Consider the following 23,270-nt stretch of genomic DNA (forward strand, 5'->3'; position numbering starts at 1 on the left):
TAAATTTTCTCACATTTATCAATCCACTGATTATATAACATTCATATATATTAATTTCTTATTTTTCACATAGTTTCTGGGAATCTCACTCTTATTGTTGTTTGAACTCCAATGTTCATTTCTTTACATTCTTTTTTCAACCAATCATTGTTTTCTTGTTCCCTCTGTAAATTTAGAGTTTATCAAGGGATTGGGCCTGACAAAATGGGGAGTCACTGTACAGTATATTGCAGTTATTTTACTGAATTTTGCACAATGTATATAATCATTAGGATTTACAACCACTTTAAGCTTTATAAAGGCTATTATAAACAGTTGGAAAATTGCAAATATCCAATTGCCTAATATGTGTATTTTGCCCAACAATACCAATTCCTGTTATTAGCTTCTTCTAATAGCCGATCATCTGAAATCTGGTCATAGTCAATTTCTTCCTAAATTGCATATTTTGGTTTTCATGCATATCCTTTGGGTCAGCATTTTTCTTTAGATGATTGTTCTTTACCTTCATTTTGTTGTGGGATAATTACCTCTTTTCCAAAAAAATTAAGAAGTCAATTGCTCGATACTCTTGTCCAACTCCATCAGAATGGGATATTTCTTTACCTTTAGAGAAGTTACCTCTAGGCTTTCACTCATCTTTATTTGCATTATCATCAGCATCAGCAGCAGGAACATCTTCCAAAAAAAGCTTCCTTCTGTCGTTCCTTGCTTTGTTCCTGTGAATAAATAGCTTCATACATGGCAGTTAGTTTTTCTTATGCGACAAAAATTCTTATTTGCCAATGTATTAGACAGGACATTAGCATTCCATGCAGTGTTACGTTTTTGTTTCTGTTAGTTTGCATGTAAAAACTCATTAAAGCATCTGTTTACACATCAATCCAGTTTACTAATCCAAACTTAATCATGTTTAGCATTTTCACCTTTTTTTATTAAAGTTATGGCCTTAATAATGTTTTTCACATAGTGCGCCTAAGCTTTGGAATGAACTCGCTATCAGCATTAGCAATGCTGCCTCTCTGGACTATTTTAAGAAACTTCTTAAGACTCACCTTTTTAGCATTGCTTTTAACTTAGGATGATCATTTTGTTTAACTTTTTATTTCTATCATATGGTTCATATTTTTATTGTTTTATTGCATCTTCTATTGTTGTGCTGTTTTGCTTGCCTTGTGTTCTAGTGTGTTGCCTGTAGCGCTTTGAGTATAAGAAAAACACATTACAAATAAAATGTATTATTATTGTTATTAATATTATTATTATTATTATTATCTTCTTGGTGCTTTTGATCAGTCCTTGTGATTGTGCATGATAAATTCACTTTCGCTTTTGATTTATTCTTAATTATCAGTATTTCTTTAACAGTTTTGTTTATTTATTTGTTTATTTATTTAATCACTTATTTACTTATTTAGCTATTTTAAATTTACTTTAATTACTCTAAATAATGTATTAATGCACACACATTATTTTAAATTATTTCTGATAGTATTCCAAATGTATAAATCATAATTTTTAATTAGAAATATAATGTCACCACAACCAGCTTTTTAATCCTAACCTGTTAAGTAGTATAAACATGTATTACTTGCTTTGTACTTATTTTATTATAACCTCAAAACCCCGATTAATTGCTTGAATGTCACTTTAGGTACTGGTTGCTGTTCCTTTCCTCACATTATATTTAGCACAAATGCCACATGGACAACTCACTAAGCATTGCCTTTTAATAAGAAGACCAATCTCCTTGCTGTTTAGTTTTTACTAAGTACCTAATTTTTGCAGTCTTTCCTGTTTCATAAATTTTCTCCAGTGCTGTTTGTGTCAGATTCTTTGTTCCATCAATGCTAAATTTCAGTCATCCCTAAGAGTCATCATGTGTTTTCTGCCTTTAACTGAGCTAAAGCTATATGGAGCTGCAGATAATTAAATCAACTATGTTGTAACAAACTACTATTCATCATGAGATCTTTAGACGCATCGTGTATGTAATTTTTTTCCAGGTAATGTAAATACTAATAAGTACCCTCTTTTGCTAATTACCTAAAATTGGCTGAACAGAAACTAATTACTTAAGAACCTTTGACATCAGGAGGACCATTTGTTCATAAAATGTAGGAACTTCAGTTGGAAAATTTTCTCTCATTGATTGCTCTTATATGTTCTGCTTTTTACCTGCTTTGATTCAGCATAATTAAAGTATTTATTCAATTTAAATTCAAATCTTATTAATTCCATACACTGTCATACCTAAATTGAAATATAATCTAAATAGAAATATCCAACGACATATGTATTGCATATTATAATCACTAGGTGTTAATACTCCCACTCTTAATAAAACTTCAATACTGTTTTTATACCTATTTCAGCTTTTTTCTTCTTTTCTCTGCAGATGTGCATCTGGTTTAATTTTAACCCTCACTGTACTGGTTATTTTTCTAACTCTAAACCATAGTCATTATCATAATTTTTTATGTATTTTAACACTTTGCTTCTTTAAATAATTTTGAGCTTTTTGTTCATTTGGATGTTGCATTCATTATTTTCTATCTCTCTCTTAATTGATATTTACTTCCTAAGGCAACCTATCTGCTTGATTGTAAACACATCTTTCATGTAATTTTTGTAAGTTAACTGAAAAATCACTGATTCTATCTGGTCTGTTTTGCTTTACTCATTAGTCCTCAAATTTGTTCCCATTTTTTTTTTTACTTTTTATATGGCTATATATGAAACAAAATCTATTATATTAACCCCCCTTTTTCCTGAAAATCATCTCTTACACTTAGAGATTTTCACTGTTGACTTATTCTTATGTGCTGTTCTTTTTTTCCTCAATTAATTTTTTCCTTTTATTTATTTTCTAAATCTAAATCTCTTTCAGTATCATACATTTGTATAGACAAATTCTTCTTTTTACTAGCCCTGCTCTAGAAATGTTTAACTCAATCTATTTTCCCCATTATCAATTGTCTTAATTACATCTTCTATCTGTTATGACTAATATATATTTTCTTTTTATTCTATAATCCTTATTTAATTCAAATTTATTTTACTAAATGTAAAGTCCTAATTTATATATTAACTTTTTTCTAACTAATTGACAGAAGTCTGATTTGATACAGGAAAGGGTGCACTTTTGTTTTATTTTCCAATGGACTTGATTTGGATCATAGTTCTGCTTTGAGATTGAGTTTGCTAGGCCATAGCCAACTTCTCTTCCTCGCACCCCGAGGCAACTGTTCCATTGATGGAGCAGTCTTTGCATAGTTGTATTCAGGAATCCCCACATTTCCTGCTCATTTAAGGAGTTAAAGTGTAGAGCATTCCTCCTTCCTCTTGGTGCTGGCTTCTCTTTCACCCAGCTGATGTTGCTGGAAGGGTTGGCTTTTTTTGATCAGTTCATCAGTCTCTTGTTTCTCCTTCTTTAAGTGTCTCTTGAACATGTTGATGGGTCAAAGTCTCTGTAGCTTTTTGCATGCAGTGCCTGGCTCACTGCTTTAGTTCATGTAAAAAGAGTTCACAGTCAACAATTTGCTCCTTGCGTTTTTCCAAACACCTTATTCTATTTCCCAGTGCCTTCAGAGATGTCCGGCAGGCGAAAAGACCAGGACCCTTCAAAAGTCCATCTCCATGCCTCTTAATTTATTATAGCAATTTGCTTAGGTAACAATCTAAGCATTTTTCCACTTTTCCATTTTCCTTCATCAAATAAAGACTCCTCTCATCTATTTTCTTCTCTTTGTTGTCCAAGAGCTGATTTTCCTAACATTTATCACTAAGTCCACATATCTTTTATTAATTTTCTGTTTCTTTGATTTTCTTCTCTTTTCATTTCTTTAGCTTCAGCTTGTGGTTTACTTTTTTTTGTTTTTTTCTCCTAATCTATTCTAGTGTTTTCTCACTAGTTGGTCTTTCTTTACATTGTTTGAATTTCTCTAACATTTTCCATATCTGTTTCAATTTTACAGTACATTTTCTCATTCTTTTTATACACAATCATCTTTTTAGTTTTTAACTTTCATCTTATTCTTTTGATTAATAATTATTATTTTTTAATCATAGTTTATATATACTTACACACAGCTTACATCAAATGTTCCTTCCTGCCATTTGTCATTATTTTCTTTTCTGTTCTCTCTTAGTTGAGTATTTAACTATAAATTATTCATATTTTATATATATATATATATATATATATATATATATATATATATATATATATATATATATATATATATATATATATATATATATATATATTTATTATGCTAATTCTAATATTTCCTATGAAGTGTTATTCCACTCTGTTCCCAAATGTTTAACTTTTTTAATTATTACTTTATTCTGTTTATAAAACACATTATTTTTCTTTCAAATTGTATTTACTTTATCCTATTTATCTTATACTATTTTGTAATATACACTTTTACACCTCATTATTATTAAATCAGATACTATTATTCACTAAATTAATTTTTATTCTAAGAAATTATTTTATGATCTCTTTGTATGCACAGGTCAACTTATGTTACATACTACTCCTTAATTTAATATTTATCTTTATATCTTTCTATCTGAACTGAATTAATTTATTTCCTAAATATTATAATCTCTTCCTTAAACTGCATCAGTCTCTTCTATTTTTATCACACAATATCTGCAGTCCATCTTTATATTATAATCTACAATGATGATTATTTTATTTTACTATTTATCACAAACACACTACTAAACACATACACTTAACCACACTCTCACATACTAGTCCCTCAGATTTAGAGGACTCATTCACTCAGCATTTGTCCCTTTATATCTACAGGACTCATTCAGTCATTCATTCCTCTCAGTGTAACACAGAGAGTGTCCATCTCTGCCATGATCCATTTAAGGGACGGTGCAGGAGGGGCGGCTCTGCTTGTCCACTAATATGGAATTTTACACAACCATTCACACAAACACAGACACACACAACACTAAAACAATAACCACAGGAATTTTCTTGCGCATGTTATTATAATACAATCTGCTTTTAATCTCATAACTGTCACCACACATTGAGAACTCACTATTAAAATATAAATCTGCTCTATGCATATCATTATTAAATAACTTTCCAAATCTGAGTAACAGTTACTTGTTAACATCTGTCGCTATTAAGGCCTCTTAACGAGCAAACACAGATCATTTGCATGCAAACTTTTTTTTTTTTTAAATCTGGAATCCAAACCTTCCTTAATTACTTTTATTTATTTTCAGTTGGAAGTACAGTTAAAGTGTCTTTACCATCACAAGCAGGTCCTGGGAGACAAAACAAACTTTTTTACATGCAAAACTGCTTTTCTTAATTGTTGTGGCCACTTTGTTTGCTTTGTCCCTCCAGCACAGCATGTGCAATTTTTTTATTAATTCTCTAATCAATTTATACTATATCTATATTTTATTCTCTTAATTATAATACTCTCTTACTCTCACACTACACCTCAGTAATTTCTCTCTAGCATTCAACATCATTAAGCATACAACCTACTCATGCTTTAAAATTCAATTCTCTCATCACATGCATTCTCATTCACAAATCTCACAGTATATGCTTTCTTATTCAATTCTCTTTCTAAAAAAATTGTAAGAAAAATCAGCCATTCCCCTTGGTCCGGACCACATAAAAACATAAAATATAGACTAACAAGACTTACACAGGTCAGTTTACTGAGATCCAGCCCTCCTTATAGGTGCTTTTGAGATCAGATTAAAGGCCTCCTCCCAATTTCCCTGTATCTATCGGGAGAGTCTTACTCAATCCACAGGCGAGTACAGAGACGTGGAGCGCTCCTTTGCTCTAACCACAACTATAAAAAGCGACCCCTAGTGCACCCTCCGCGCGATCTGCTCCCGCCTCTCGCGTAGCAATTCATGTATGTAACTCTCTTTCATACGCATATAATTTACAGCCATTTGTTAGTATATAATACAAAGCCATTAATTAGTGCAAAATATACAGCCATTTGTTAGTACAAGCACATACCTTGACAACCTGGAAGTTCATTTTCATTTTATCATTTACTTTATCATTCTTTTAAATAAATTTAGTCAATTTAAAGGTTCTTTTTCAATGGTGAGGTATTTTAAAAGTCAAGTTCAAGCGTCTGGTCCACCCCACAGTACACTCATCAGAGAACCAAAATAAAGCAAAAAATTGCTCACCTTTTTAATCTGTGCGCTTTTTGGTCTCTGTGTGAGTGTCTGCCAAGGATCGACCCATTGACACCTTTCTTCGACCATCCTCAGTCCAGCCCCACGATGAAGGCGCCAAATTATGTTGTGGAAAGTTGCGCTGGATCTCGACAAACATCTTCTAAGTTTCAAAAAAGAGGTTGAGGTCTTCGAAGTTCTCAAGTTGAAGCAGTTTATTGTTACAGCAGAGTTGGTCGATCGATCTCTCTCCTCCCAATGTTCAAAAACTCACAGTTTATATACAGTTTTTTCCCATAGTCATCCTGACATGTCACGCAATTTCCCGGCTCCAATAGTATCCTAGCTTTTTAATTAATGGGTGTATGTTTTTCTGTTTTTACATATCTTAAGGTCATATAGCATGTGCTTAAAATCATGTGTTTGCACATGATCATGTTGTTTCCATACTTTCTAAATGATTCTCCTTATGTATGCTATTTTGTCAAGGGTTGTTTTTGTCTTGGTCAGTTCATACTTTTGTCTAAATGTATTGCATACGCTCTATCTGAATGTTCTCATTTAGGCGCATGACGTGCTGTGCTTCAATTGTGAGGCCCTCAATTATAAGGCCCTGTATGCCTGTGTGTGTTTTCGTCAATTATAGGGCCCTGCATGTCTGTGTGTTTTCATGTCTCTGTGTTTTCCTCTGCATCACTTGAATGGATTTCTATATGTTTTAACAGTGTATTTCTATATTTTAATAGTGGCAGATTATATAGTGATTACATAATAAAAGTTCCTCTATATGCATCAGAAATTCTCCTATAATAGCATAGTGTAAGTAGGCCCTATATTTCATTGTTTTATGGACTGTTATTGACTTGATCCTTTTTTTAAAGTTTTTTTTTATTATTATAATATTGAGGGTTTTTAAAATTCAGTGGTGTTGTAATGATTTATGTTCAATTAATGATGATAAAAAAGTTGTATTCAAAAGAGAGTTGATGTACATTATGATTATCACTCTATGTAACGTGAACGTAAATACCTAGGAAATAATTGTTTTTGTTTCAATTAAATAATTGTAAAATCTCAAAAAATCTCTTCTATTCTTTCTCTAATTATTTCCTTCTTCTTGATCTCTGCGTCTTCTTGATCTCTTCTTCTTCTTATTATTATTATTATTATTTTCTTGTTTCTTCTTTTTTCTTTTTCTTTTCTTTCATCTTCGTCTTTTCTTCCTTCTTCTTCTTCGTCCTCTATTCTCTTCATCTTTTCTTCAATTTCTTCTTTTCTTCTTTACATCATCATCATCTTTTTCCTTGTATTCTTCTTGAACTTTTCTTTTTACTTCTTTCTTGTTAATCTTTTCTTTACTTCTTTTCTTATTATTATCTTCATCTTTTTCTTTTCTTTTTCTTGTTTGTTTTTTTCTTATCTTCTTTTTGATCCTTTCTTCTTCATCTCTTATTTTAATCTTCTTGATGTTTTTTTCTTCTCTTCTTTTTATTTTCTTATCTTTTCTTTTATCTTTCTTCTTGATCTTTTCTTTTTCTTCTTTTTTTCATCTTTCCTCTTGATCCTCTCTCCTATTATTATTTCCTCATTTATCTTGATCTTTTCTTATTTTTTTTCTTTCTTTCTGTTGCGCATGTGCTGAGTGAGTGGGCGGAGCTGTATGTGAGCGTTTGGCGTGTGTGCAGGTACGAAAGATTTACTTTTTCTATCCTTTTTCTCTCTTTTTGAGGTTATTGGCTTCATTAGTTTGAGAGAGAATTAATTAAACTTATACCGGAACATTTGCTCTCGGTTTTCGTGTCAGAATGGCTATGACGGGGAGTCGGAGCTTTGATTTTCTAACAGGGATCAAATGGAATCCACTGTTAGTGTGGAGGAGTGTTGTTTGGCTATAGGTGAAGTTGTGGGTACTGAAAGCATCATGTCAGCATCTCGTATGAATAATGCGATTGTAGTTCTTGTAAAGACGGTTGATTTGGTGAATCAGTTGGTTGAAACTGGAATAGTTATTGGTGGAATTTTCACCCCAGTGCTTCCGCTGTTCACCCCATCTAAAAGAATAACTTTGTCCAACGTACCACATATATTTCGAACGAGGTGCTGACCGGAATGCTTTCTCGCTATGGAAAACTTGTTTCCCCGATAAAAATGATTCCTATCGGGTGCAAGTCGCCTTTGTTAAAGCATGTTGTGTCTTTTCGGCGTTACGCCTACATGATTTTGCAGGACAACTTGGATGAATTAGACGTGGCTTTAAACTTTCGTCAGGATGAATTTAATTATGTAATATTTGTGTCTACAAACAGCATAAAGTATTTTTCATGCGAGGAAGTGGGTCATTTAATTCGCTCATGCCCCGGTCGATAAACCAGCAGCAAGATCAAAATCGTTCACCTGCTGATGCGCGCGACTCTGAGATGCAGAATCGCACGGCCACTGTGGCAGGTGTTAGTAAAGCGCCTAGCACAGGTCTTCCTCAGAAAACTGTATCACAGACAGTAGCTGAGGTGATCATGACTGATAAAAATGATGAGAGAAGAAATGATGTGGAAGGAGACGGGCCGTTACAGGTTGATGAACAGCCTATACAGGCTGCGGTGGATGTATTGCGCAATAGCAGTGACCCGGGTACAACTGGAGAGCAAGCGTCTTTCAATAAAGAACAGGATATGAATTTGGATATGGATTTAGATGACAGTGCTTTTAAGACGCCCCAGAAGAGACGCTTAAAACAACAGAATACAGGTAAACAAGCTAAAAACACGGATAATTGCGATCTTAGTCAATCCGAAAGAGAGTGAGAGCGACTTTTCAGAATGCAGTGTGTCGTGCAGTTTGCCATTAAGCGGTTTTTCTAGCCGGGTTTACACTGTGGACGACATAAAGTCATTTCTTAAAGTGACAAAAAATGCCAGAAATGTAAAAATTGAGGATTATTTCCTACATGTAATGCAGTTCATAGAAAAAGCTAAGCTTTTTAGGAGTGAGGGAAGATTCAAAAAACAGGAGGTGTATCGGCTATAAAAACTGCTTGGCAAACTTGATGCCCAACCAAGGCTCAGTAATGACAGCACATAAATACGTTCTCCTTTTTTTTCTTTTATGTTTTTTGTACTGGGGCTATTTTTGGTTATGCCTTTCTTTCCTTTGGAGGAAGTTTTTGTGGCTTCTCTTAATGTAAATGGGGCTAGAGATATTAGTAAAAAAAGGTATCGGATATATGAAATAATTATACAAAAGAGAATTGATGTTTTATGTATTCAAGAAACGCATAGTGATGCATTAAACATTTCTGACTGGGGTAAAGAATTTGATTGGTTATCCGTTTTAAGTCATTTGAATTCAACTAGCAGTGGGGTTGCTATTCTGAGAGCTTTGTTCCTGTTTCCTATCAGGTGGATGAAGTCATTAAAGGAAGACTTTTAAAAGTTCATGCCCAATTTGAGAAATATTCTTTTATTTTTATATGCGTGTATGTTCCAGTTAATGCTTTAGAAAGGATGGTGTTCCTTGATACGTCGAGTAATGTTTTAAGTAATTGTGACACTGACAGTTTTTTTTGTGGGGGGGGGGGGGGGGGGGATGGGGGATTTTAATTGTACTGAGAGCATGCTTGATAGGAATCATGTTGAACCATACATGGCTTCACAGAAGCGTCTAATTCAATTAATAAAAATCCATGAAATTGTTGATGTCTGGAGGAATTTTAATGGCAGTCAAAGACAGTATAAATGGGCTCATGCTTGTGATAATATGATTTCACTGGCGAGATTAGATAGATTTTATTGTTTTAAACACCAGTTTAATCTTTTTAGAAGCTGTTCAATTTGCCCAGTGGGTTTCTCTGATCACAGTTTGTTACAATGTGTTATATCTCAAAGGTCTATAAAATCAAAAAGTGCGTATTGGTATTTAACAGCAATTTATTGTCTGATAAGCATTTTAAGGAGATTTTTAAAGAGTTCTGGAAGAATTTTAGAAATACAAAAACTTCTTTTCAATGTTTGCAGCAGTGGTGGGAGGTTGCAAAGGCACAGGTTAAACAGCTGTGTCAACAATATACTCTTAATGTCACAGGAGACATTCTCCGTTCAATAAAATCAATTGAGACAGAGCTGGTATAGCTTCAAATGCTTGTTGACAGCACATCTAATTTGGCTTTTTTGGACTCTTTTAATAAAAAGAAAAATATTTTAGGAAAATTTTTGGATACCGTTACACAAGGAGCGCTGGTCAGATCCCGCTATCAGAGTATAGAGTTGATGGATGCACCTTTTAAATTCTTTTTTAATTTAGAGGAAAAAAATGGACAAAGAAGGCTTATACATGCTTTAAAATCAGAAGATGGATCTTTGTTGTCAGAACCTTCTGATATTTGAAAAAGAGCGGTGAGTTTTTATGGGCATTTGTATAAAAGTGATCTTATGCATGAACAAACTACTAATGTCTTCCTTGAAAACTTGCCTCAGCTGTCCCAAGAGGCTAATGCTGAGATCAGTAAGGCCTTAACTCTGGAGGAGTTGGAGGGTGCCCTGCAAAGCATGGAATGTGGGAAAGCACCTGGACTTGATGGGTTGTCGATTGACTTCTATAAGTCCTTTTGGCCGGATGTGGGTCCGGACCTACTATAGGTGCTCAAAGAAAGCCTGGCCTATGGGCGGCTTCCCACAAGTTGCCGTAGAGCAATTCTCACGTTACTGCCAAAGAAGGGAGATCTGAACGACATCAAAAACTGGAGACCAGTCAGTTTGTTGTGCAATGATTACAAAATGCTTTCAAAAGTCCTGGCAAACAGATTAGGGGCAGTTTTGGAGCAGGTGATCCATCCTGACCAGACATATTGTGTACCTGGTAGATATATTGTTGACAATATATCCTTTATCAGAGATGTTTTGGACCTTGGCAAAAAGCTTAATTTAGATATTGGTCTTTTGTCGCTTGATCAGGAAAAAGCTTTTGATCGCATCGAGTATAAATATTTATGGGATGCTCTAGAGGCTTTTGGCTTTAGTTCAAGTTTTATCTCAATGGTGAAGGTGTTGTACTGTGACGTTGAGAGTGTTTTGAAAGTTAATGGTGACTTATGTGCTCCTTTTAAGGTTTTTAGAGGTGTAAGGCAAGGCTGTGCTTTGTCCGGAATGTTGTATGTTTTAGCAATTGAGCCTTTTTTAATTAAATTAAGAGCAGATTTGCATGGGTTATGTATTCCATCATGTCCAAATGTGTTTAAATTGTCAGCATATGCAGATGATGTTGTTGTTTTAATTTAGTTGTCAAGATGATGTTGAATTGCTGTTAAAATTGCTAAATGATTTCAAGGAGTTTTCCTCTATTAAAGTTAATTGGTCTAAAAGTGAGGCCATTTTAATTGGAAAATGGTTAAATGGAGAACCAAACCTCCCCAATGGCTTACATTGGACCAGAGAGGGTTTTAAGTATCTGGGAGTGTTTTTAGGAAATGAAGCAGTTGTAAAAAACAATTTTGAAGGTGTTGTTGAAAAAATAAAAGGTCGTCTTAGTAAATAGAATTTTTTTACTTCCAAATATGTCTTACAGAGGCCGCATATTGATAATTAATAATTTGTTGGCATCATCTTTGTGGCATGTGTATGGATCCTCCTTTTAATTTTTTGTCAAAAGTTCAGTCAATTTTGATAGATTTCTTTTGGGATAAGCTACACTGGGTTCCGAAAGCTGTGCTGTATTTGCCGAAGGAAGAAGGAGGTCATGGACTTGTGCAAGACTTTAAAAATGCTGACGCAGTTGCTGGACATTTGGGTCAACATTCTAAACGGACAGTTACCAAACTCCTTGAACAATGGAGGGCTTCTCTCACAACTGAAGAGATCAGGTTGTTGGAGGACTATTATGAAGGGTTAACTGTTCCAAATTGTAACGATGTTTTCCCGTTTTTGTCATTATCCTTCAACTTAGAAAACTGTGAAGGGGTGTTTTTACATTGTAAAGATGTGACAATAATTGGGCAAGAGTCAGCTTCTGGGAAGATTTTATATAAAACACGTGTTAAAGTTTTTAATAAAATGGGTCTGAACAATAGAGTGGACACTCCATAGCGTGAGGTTTTAAAGTTAAATGAGGATGAGCACCCTCAATGGCGATCACTGTACAAGTCACCATTTACTAAAAGACATGGAGATTTACAGTGGAGAATTTTGCATGGTGCCGTTGCAGTTAATGCTTTTATTTCAATTTTAAATCCTGATGTTGGTCATGACTGCCCTTTCTGCTTGCAGAGAGAAACTGTTTTTTACACGTTTATGCAATGCTTCAGACTTGAGCCTTTGTTTACTGTTTTACAGAATTTGCTTATCTTTTGGAGAAACCTTTTCCACTAAAACTTTCATTTGTGAATTTAAATATGTGCAGAGGAAACGCTTTAAATGTCAGCTTTTCAATTTTTTAATAGGACAATCTAAGATGACAGTATATAGTACGAGAAAGCAAAAAATTGAAGGAAATGTGAATCACAACTTGTTGGCAGTTTTTGGTAATTCTGTCAAATCAAGAATTCTTGTTGATTTTAGGTTTTTTAAAGCTATGGATGATCTTCCTTCTTTTGACTTGATGTGGTGTTATGCCGGTGCTCTGTGTGAGCTTTATGAAAATGAGTTGGTCTTTGCACCCATTTTGGATAAATTTTTTTCTTTTTTTCTCACTTTTTTGTAAGTTGATTGTTTGAATCATGTATTAATGTTTTAGTAATAAAGTGTTGTGAAAATCAATTTCTTTCTTTCTTCTCTTCTTATTCTTATTTTCTTCTTTTTCTTCAACTTCTTTCTTCTGTTTCTTCTTCTCTTCTTACTCTTATTTTCTTTTATTATCTTTTCTTTTATCCTTCTTAATCTTTTCTTTTTCTTTGTATTTTCTTCTTTTCTTCATCTTTCCTCTTGATCCTTTCTCCTTCTATTATTATTCCCTTATTTATCTTGATCTTTTCTTCTTTCTTTCTTTCTTTCTTTCTTTCTTTCTTTCTTTCTTTCTTTCTTTCTTTCTTTCTTATTCTTCTTATTTTCTTCTTTTTCTTCAACTTCTTTCTTCTGTTTCTTCTCTTCTTACTCTTATTTTCTTATTTTTATTTTTCTTCTTCGTCCTCTTTTCTTTTCTTGTACTTATTCCTCTTCTATTATCCTCTACATCACCATCTTCTTTATCTTCTTTTCTTTTTCTTTTTTTCTCCTTTTTCTTTTTCTCTTCTTCTTTTTCTTCCTCTTCTTTTTCTATTCCACGTTTAACTTTTTTCTTCTTGTTTTATTAATTTTTTTCTTTTTCTTCTTGGTCTTTTCTCCTACGTCTTTTTCTTCTTTTCATTATTATCTACATTTTCTTCTCTTCTTCTTCCTCTTGTTGTCTTTTTCTTCTCTTGTCTTCTTTTCGTCTTTTTCTTTCTTCTCTTCTACTTTTTCTTCATCTTCTTTTTCTTCTTTTTCCTCTCCTTTTTCTTATCATCTTTTCCTACCCTTCTTTTTTCTTTTTCTTCTTTTCTTCTTCCTTTTCTTTGTTTCTTCTCCTTTTTCTTCTCTTCTTTTTCTTCCTCTTTTTCTCCTTGTTTTTTCATCTTTTCTACTTTTCCATGTTCAACTTCTTTTCTTCTACTTTTCTTCTTTTTCTTCTATTCTTATTGTCTTCTTGATCTTTTCTACTTTTCATCATCTTTTTTATTCTTCTTTTATTCTTTTTCTTCTTCTTTTTCATCTCTTCTTATTTTTCTCTTTTTTATTATTTTTCTTCTTGTTTTCGTAATCTTTGCTTCTCCTTATCCTTGCTCTACTTTTCTCCTCGTTTTATTTTTCTTTTCTTTTTCTTAATTTTCTTCTCTTCTTTTTGTTTTCTTCTTCTTTTTCATGTTCTACTTTAATCTTTGCTTTATTTTTTTTTCTTATTCTTCTCTTTTTCTTTCTTTCTTCTTGTCGCTTCTTTTTTCTTTTTCTTCTTTTCTTTCATCTTCGTCTTCTTTTTTAGTCTTTCTTCTTCTTTTCTTATCCTTCTTTCTTCTTTTTTCTATTCTTCTTTTTCCATGTTCTACTTTTCTTCTCTTCTTCTATTTTTTTGTCTTCCTTTCCTTTTTCTCTACTTCTTTTTCTTTTCTTCTTCTCCTTTTTCTTATTCTCTTCTTTTCTTCTTCTACTCCTTCTTCTCTTTTTTTATTTTCTTCTCTTTTTTCTTCTTTTCCCATTTCTACTAATTTTCTCCTTGTTTAATTTTCTTCTCTTCTTCTTTTCTTTTCTTCTTCTTTTCTTTGTTTGTCTTCCTCTTCTTGTTTTATCTTTTCTTGTTCTCCTTCTTTACTCCGTTTTTTTCTCTGCTTTTTTCTCTTTTCTTCTCTTTTTTTCCAAGGTCTACTAATTTTCTCCTTGTTTTTGTTTCTTCTCTTCTTCGTCTCCTTCGCTTTTCCTCTTCTTCTTATTTTCCTATTTTATTCTCTTCTTCTCTTCTTTCTCTTTTTATAATTTTCTTCTTGTTTTTCTTCTTTTTTTCTTCTCTTTACTGTTCTACTTCTTTTTTCCTTGTTTTATTTTTCTCCTCTTCTTTTCTTCTTCTCCTTTGTCTTTTACTCTTCTCTTTTCTTTTTCTTCTTGTTTTTTTTTCTTCTTTTCTTCTTCTTTTCATCTTCTTTTTCTTCTTCTCGTTTTCTATCAGATTGAATCCAAGTTTTATCCATATCCAAAGGCCTTTGTAATGTGCATTTGTAAAAATCCAGAATTTTTGCCAAAGGGCATGACTGTAGTGTATTGGCAAAGTTCAGTGTATCGTCACGGAAGAGAAATAACTCTCTAAAAATCAACTAAAAATCCTCTCCTGAAGATATCTACATGCATGCACGCACGCACGCACGCACGTACACACACACACACACACACACACACACACACACACACACACACACACACACACACACACACACACATATATATATATATATATATATATATATATATTTATTTATATATATATATATATATATATATATATATATATATATATATATATTTATTTATATATATATATATATATATATATATATATATATATATATATATATATATATATATATATATATATTTATTTTATATATATATATATATATATATATATATATATATATATATATATATATATATATATATATTTATATATATATATATATATATATATACATATATATATATATATATATATATATATATATATTTATTTATATATATATATATATATATATATATATATATATATATATATATATATATATATATATATATGTATATTTATATATATATGTATATATATATATATATATATATATATATATATATATATATATATATATATATATATATATATATGTATATTTATATATATGTATATTTATATATATGTATATTTATATATATATATATATATATATATATATATATATATATATATATATATATATATTTATTTATATATATATATATATATATATATATATATATATATATATATATATATATATATATATATATATATATATATATATATTTATTTATATATATATATATATATATATATATATATATATATATGTATATATATATATATATATATATATATATATATATATATATATATATATATATATATGTATATTTATATATATATATATATATATATATATATATATATATATATATATATATGTRTATATATATATATATATATATATATATATATATACAGTTGAAGTCAGAATTATAAGCCCCCTTTTGATTTTTATCTTCTTTTTAAAATATTTCCTATATGATTTTTAACAGAGCAATGAAATTTTCACAGTATGTCTCATAATATTTTTTCTTCTGGAGAAAGTCTTATTTGTTTTATTTCGGCTAGAATAAAAGCAGTTATACATTTTTTAATAACCATTTTTGGGACAAAATTATTAGCCCCTTTAAGCTAATTTTGTTTTTGATAATCTACAGAACAAACCATCGTTATACAATAACTTGCCTTATTACCCTAACCTGCCTAGTTCACATTATTACCATAGTTAAGCCTTTTAATGTCACTTTAAGCTGTATAGAAGTGTCTTGAAAAATATCTAGTAAAATATTATTTACTGTAATCATGGTAAAGATCCAATAAATCAGTTATTAGAAATAAGTTTTTTAAAACTATTATGCTTAGAAATGTGCTAAAACAATCTTCCTAGAACAGAACAGAAATTGGGGAAAAAAATAAACAGGGGCGCTAATAATTCAGGGGGGCTAATAATTCTGACTTCAACTGTATATATATATATATATATATATATATATATATATATATATATATATATATATATATATATATATATATATATGTATAAACAATGCATTAAAAATAGAGAGAGTGATGTCTCTGTGATGATTAGGGTTAGGGGTGGGGTTAGGTGAGACCATTAAAAAGTATTGAATGCAGCTCAGATTGCACTGCACCAGGGCTGCATCCAGACCCCTCTCGTAATATCAGCTATCATTATTGTCAAAGGGCAGCAGTGAGCCCGGGTGAAGGTCCCCTGCTTGCAGCTTTATTTCTTGTAATATTCGTTTGCTTATTTTATTTAGTGTGTTTTTATTTTTATTTAGTGTGTTTATGCGCTATTTCGATTATCAAATCAAAAAATAGAATCGTTGATGTTGCCATGCCCCCATGTCACGTCAGCTTGGCTTGCCAAGCGGGAAAAAATACGCTTGTTGAAGTGCTTGTTAAACTGTGCAGACGCAGGAGACCCATCGACAGAGCTTAAACCTTCAGGGCTCGACACCTTCAGGTGCGAGAGGCTCGGGCCTATGTACAGTGCTGCCTTGTTGACTGACAGATTGAGCCAGAGCTGCGTGCTGCGACTGTCTGTCAATTGTGTGCAAATACAATCTTACGGTGCTTTCACACATAGACGTTTGTTTCGGAATCTGTCTCGTTTTCCCCGTTAGTTTGTTTGGCATATATCCAGCAGTTGCGCTCGCATCCGCGCCAAATCAATCAGTCCGAGATCGCCTGAATGAGAGGGTCTCTGCCCTATTGAGCGGATCGATTGTAGTGAGAAAACAAAACAATGCAACGAACTAACGACCCAGGCTATATCACAGTGTATTATGATCGTGTACTAGCCATATATACGGCTATATGAAGAGAGAATGATGAGCAGGGCGAGATGTCATACTTACTGGTAAATGCGAAAGTGAAAGCATGCTGAAATAATACCGAGAGCTATTTATCCAGCCTCAAGCTACTGACTTCCAGACTCTGCTTGCCTCTTTTGACCTCAAAGGAGCACCTACTTCTGCTACTCACAAATCAGGTAATCAGCTGGACCTTATTTACACTTGACATTGCTTCGCTGACCAAACACAAGTAACTCCACTCACACATCGGATCATTTCCTTCTGTCTCTCAACATCCACATTACTCCTGAGCCGCCACACACTCCAACACTAGTTGCCTTTCGCAGAAACCTACACACTCTCTCACCAAAGAGACTATCCACCATTGTTTCAGACTCTCTTCCTCCATCTTGCAAACTCTCTACACTTGATACGAACAGCAAACTGATACACTCTGCTCCACACTTGCAGCATGTCTAGACAGACTATGTCCTCTTACATCCAGGCCAGCCCGTGCCAGTCCTCCTGCACCCTGGCTCTCTGATGTTCTCCATGAGCATTGCTCAAAACTTAGGGCTGCAGAAAGAATTTGACGAAAAACTAAAAATCCTGCACAGCTCATAACATACCAAACTCTTCTGTTCTCTTTCTCGGCTGATGTTACTTCTGCAAAACAGACATACTTCCTTAAAAAGATCAACAATGCTATCAATCCTCGCTTACTCTTTAAAAAATTTTCCTCCCTCCTCTATCCTCCTCCCCCACCCTCATCCTTCACACTTACAACTGATGACTTTGCTACATTCTTTTGCACCAAAACTGCAAAAATCAGTGCTCAGTTTACTGCACCTACAACAGGCAAGATACACCACCATCACCACACACACTCACCTCTTTTTCTCAGCTCTCTGAGTCTGAGGTGACCAAGCTCATGCTTCTAGCCATGCAACCACCTGTCCGCTTGATCCCATTCCCTCTCATCTTTTCCAAGCCACTTCTCCCGCAGTCATACCAACACTGACTCCCGTAATTAACACATCTCTTGACTCTGGTTTATTCCCCACTTCATTTAGGCAGGCTAGGGTAACCCCACTGCTAAAGAAACCCAACCTGGATCAAACGCTGCTTGAAAACTACAGACCGGTTTCCCTGCTTCCCTTCATGGCCAAGATTCTGGAGAAAGTCGTGTTCAATCAAGTCCTGGACTTTCTTACTTAAAACAACCTCATGGACAACAAGCAATCTGGCTTTAAGAAAGGCCACTCAACTGAGACTGCCCTGCTCTTGATTGTTTAGGATCTCAGACTGGCTAAAGCAGACTCTAAATCATCAGTCCTCATCTTGCTGGATTTGTCAGCTGCTTTTGACACTGTAAACCACCAGATCCTGCTATCTACGCTTGAGTCACTGGGCGTTGCCGGCACTGACCTGACAGGTCATTCAGGGTGTCTTGGGGGGGAATGTGTCCAACCTACAGCATCTAAACACTTGGGTACCACAGGGCTCTGTTCTTGGGCCACTTCTCTTCTCCATCTACACGAAATCTTTAGAATCATTCATCCAGAAACATGGATTTTCCTACCACTGCTATGCTGATGATACCTAGCTATACCTCTCTTTTCACCCTGATGATCCCTCGGTTCCAGGTCGCATCTCAGCCTGCCTCTCAGACATTTCACACTGGATGAAAGATCATCATCTTCAGCCTAACATTGCGAAAACAGAAATGCTTTAAGTGTCTGCCAACCTGACTCTACATCAAAACTTTTCAATCCAGATGGATGGGACAACCATTACTGCATCCAAAATGGTGAAAAGCCTTGGAGGAATGATTGATGACCAATTTAACTACTCTGACCAAATTTTTACTGCTCGATCTTGCAGATTCGCACTCCACAACATCGGAAAGGTCTGACCCTTCCTATCTGAACATGCAGCTCAACTCCTTGTTCAAGCTCTTGTTCTCTCCAGACTGGACTATTGCAACTCTCTACTAGCCGAGCATCCAGCTAACTCTTTCAAACCTCTTAAGATGCTTCAGAACGCAGCGGCTTGAGTGGTCTATAATGAACCTAAAAGAGCACGTCACTCCGCTACTCATCTGTTTGCACTGGCTGCCAGTTGCTGCTCGCATAAAATTCAAAGCTCTGATGTTTGCTTACAAAGCGACTTCTGGCTGCGCTCCTTATCTGCTCTCACTTCTGCAGATTTATGTGCCCTCCAGAAACTTGCGTTCTGTGAATGAACGTCGCCTCGTGATGCCATCCCAAAGAGGGAAGACATTTCCCGAACTCTCGCAGTTCCTGAACTCTCGCGTTCAATCTGCCCAGTTGGTGGAATGAACTCCCTAACTGCATCAGAACGGCAGAGTCACTCGCTGTCTTCAAGAAACGACTAAAAACTCAACTATTTAGTCTCCACTTTTCTTATTAATCTGCAATGTCCTCTCTGGCTCCACCACTAACTACTAAAAAATAAATAAATAAATAATTAAATAATAAAAATGACTAATGTTTTGCTTCTTACACTTTCTTTACATACCTGAAACTTGCACTAGCACTTATTCATTGTTGCTCTTATAGTTGTGTAAATTGCTTCCCTGTCCTCATTAGTAAGTCGCTTTGGTTAAAAGCGTCTGCTAAATGAATAAATGTAAATGTAGTTAGTTATTTAGTTTGTTAGTTCTCCACCTAACAGCATTAAATATATTTAATTAATTCATTCATTTTCTTTTTAGCTTAGTTCCTTTAATAAGCCGGGGTTACCACAGCAGAGTAGCCGGCAACTTATCCAGCATGTTTTTTACGCAGCGGATGCCCTTCTAGCTGCAACCCATCTCTGGGAAAAATCCACACACACTCATCCACACTTATACACCACGGACAATTTAGTCTACCTAATTCCTGTACCACATGTCTTTGGACTGTGGGGGAAACCGGAGCAACCGGATAAAACCCAAGTGAACACAAGGAGAACATGCAAACACACAGAAACACAAACTGACCCAGCCAAGGCTTAAACCAGCGACCTTCTTGCTGTGAGACATTATCTGAACTCATCATTTGATTTGTCCAGGTAAGCATGCTGTATGAGACCATATTGGCTCTGATGACTTAATGCTCATGTATGTGCTTGTCTGTCTTGTCTGTGAATGCTTGCCATGTTGATATATTGTCTGTCTCATCTCTTGACAACCTCTGATAACCAGTGACCCCTAGTTTCTTGTTACTAGCATAAAATCCTTTGTTCCAGCACATTAATTGAACAAGATTTCCATTTTAATTGAATCGCAATGCCAATTTGCCTGTACTTAAAAGAGCCAGGTGTGAGATGTTAAAAGCTCATTCTCTGAGGCTGTGAGCAGTCAGAAAGTCTGCCATTAGCTATGTTGTGAAAAGAAATGTATATGGCTAGAAACTGTGGCTCTGGAGAATTTGGTTTGAGCCCGCAGGCAGCATACATGGGTCTGCTCCACTGCGGAAAGCATCTGTGATGGAGAGTGTTCTCACACTTCATTTACACACAGCCTCTTACTGCACTTGTGATGGAGCCGCAGCTATTAGAAGTGTTTGATCTGCACCTTGGCAGCAGTGCTGATGAGAGAAAGATCTAATGGTACTACACTCTACACAAGATTACCTACAACACTTGACGCAGCACTTATTTGTTGCCGGAATTATATCTTCTTCAGGGCGAGATGGGAGTCTTTACAAGCAAAGCATGTTTTACTATGGAATATGTAGTGTACTGAATGTTTGGACTTAAGCACATCAGGTCTCATATACTATAGTTTTTGAAATGTAAAATGTTTTTTTTCGCTGATGTTGCAGGAGATGAGCAAGCACAGCACGTTTTTTTAGTTGATGACAAAATTATTTAAAAATATTTAGCATATTTAGGTATACAGGGCTCAGCATATATGAGTCACAAATCATTCATTTTCTTTTCGACTCAGTCGCTTTGTTAATCTGGGGTTGCCACAGCGGAATAAATCACCAACTTATCAAGCACGTTTTCACGCAGTGGATGCCCTTCCAGTTGCAACCCATCATTGGGAAACATACATACATTATTTCACACAAACATACACTACAGACAATTTAGCATACCCAATTCACCTATACCACGTTTATGGACTTGTGGGGGAAACAGGAGCACCACACGTGAACACAGGAAGAACATGCAAACTCCAAACAGAAATGCCAACTGACTCAGCTGGGGCATGAACCAGTAATCTACTTGTTGTGAGGCGATTGTGCTACCCACTTCGCCAATTTGCTCCCCCCTCACAAATCTTTCAATTTAATAATAGTTCTCTATAGGATGCTTTATAATACTATATTTGAACATATACATTAGATTATTCAGTACTGAAGCCAAATCTGGAGCTAATCTTACTCATTAACTTACAATAATTGTCTTAAAATTAGTAGTTTAGATCTTTATCTTAGAGAAAAATTGTAAGTAAATAAAAAATATAAAATGTTGTAGTTTGTATTATCTATTAACTTTTTGCAATATTTTGCATAAAATATTTAAAATTTAAATAAATTTAAATGATTATCTTTTTATTTCTAAAGATGTTCAGTCATTTTATATATTAAGATATAAATAGTTTTGTAATTAAAACATATTTTAATAAACCTGTTTCATTCAAATGCGCCAAAACATATCACTTATGATAACTGAGAAATTGATAAAAATATTCATTTTCAAAATGTGGCGTAATCGTTTATGCTGAGCACTGTGTGTGTGCATATATGTATGTATGTGTGTGTGTGTGTATATATATATATATATATATATATATTTATATATATATATATATATATATATATATATATATATATATATATATATACATACATACATACATACATACATACATATATATATCTTTCTCAAATGATGTTTAAAACAGCAAGGCATTTTTCACAGTGTGTCATATCATATTTGTTCTTTAGGAGAAAGAATTGTTCCTTTTAGGCTGTAATAAATTTTTTTCTTTTCTTTTCTTATTTGGCTACAGAGCAAACTACCGTTGTCCAATGACTTGCCTAATTAACCTAACTTGCCTAGTTAACATGCCAATTAAAAGCTAAGTCAATTACAGTATGTTAAGCCTTATCTTGGAAAATAGCTAGTTAAATATTATGTACTTTAATCATGGCAAAGACAAAAGAAAATTAACTCATTAGAAATGGTTATTAAAACTATTCTGTTTAAAGATGTGATAAAAGTACTTGCAAAGTATTTGAAAAATATAATTTCAAAGGAGGGCTAATCATTTTTTTATTTGACTGTAAAAATATATATATTTATATTAAAAAAAAAAAAAAAAAAAAAAAAAAATATATATATATATATATATATATATATATATATATATATATATATATATATATATTTTTTTTTTTTTTTAACACAAGAAAGTAATTAGATGTGTTTACTTAGACCAACAGTATGAAACCTATGATTACATGGTTTAAACACACACACACACACACACACACACACACACACACACACACACACACACACACACACGATATCTGTCAACACTGGGATGTGAAAATAATGGATTTGCCCACTATAATAAAGGATATTCACAAAACTCATTATTATGTTTTATTGTTTGTGTTATTTAATTGTTATTTACAAAAAAAAGTATAAAAATAGTATAAAACAAAAAATAGTATAGTAGCAAATATTGAATCTTGTTTATTTGGATTTTTCATCTGATTACATTAACAGAGGCGTCACTTTAAAAAATGCACACATCTAACGTTATAATGAAAACATTCGATTGCATTTCCAACTCTTTATACTCGTTTAGGACAAAAGGTAGTTGTATTTGAAAACAAAAAAGCACGAAGATCGACATTAGATGTTATTATCATTAATTATGTGTATACAGTATGTCTGTTCAAACAT

The 23,270-nt window shown here is 33.4% G+C and overlaps 1 protein-coding gene across 2 annotated transcripts in view; it reads left to right on the plus strand.

Annotated features, from left to right (window-relative positions):
• The first annotated feature begins 7,831 nt into the window (after nucleotides 1-7,831).
• The window catches only part of sema5a (sema domain, seven thrombospondin repeats (type 1 and type 1-like), transmembrane domain (TM) and short cytoplasmic domain, (semaphorin) 5A), a 404,793-nt gene continuing 389,354 nt past the window's right edge, over nucleotides 7,832-23,270 (plus strand). For both annotated transcript variants that reach the window (XM_073940463.1, XM_073940461.1), the window contains exon 1: nucleotides 7,832-7,883. The gene's annotated coding sequence lies outside the window, so the exon portion shown is untranslated. The remainder of the gene's footprint in view (nucleotides 7,884-23,270) is intronic.

This window comes from Danio rerio, chromosome 24 (assembly GCF_049306965.1).
Source record: "Danio rerio strain Tuebingen ecotype United States chromosome 24, GRCz12tu, whole genome shotgun sequence".
NCBI classification, from domain to species: Eukaryota; Metazoa; Chordata; class Actinopteri; order Cypriniformes; family Danionidae; genus Danio; species Danio rerio.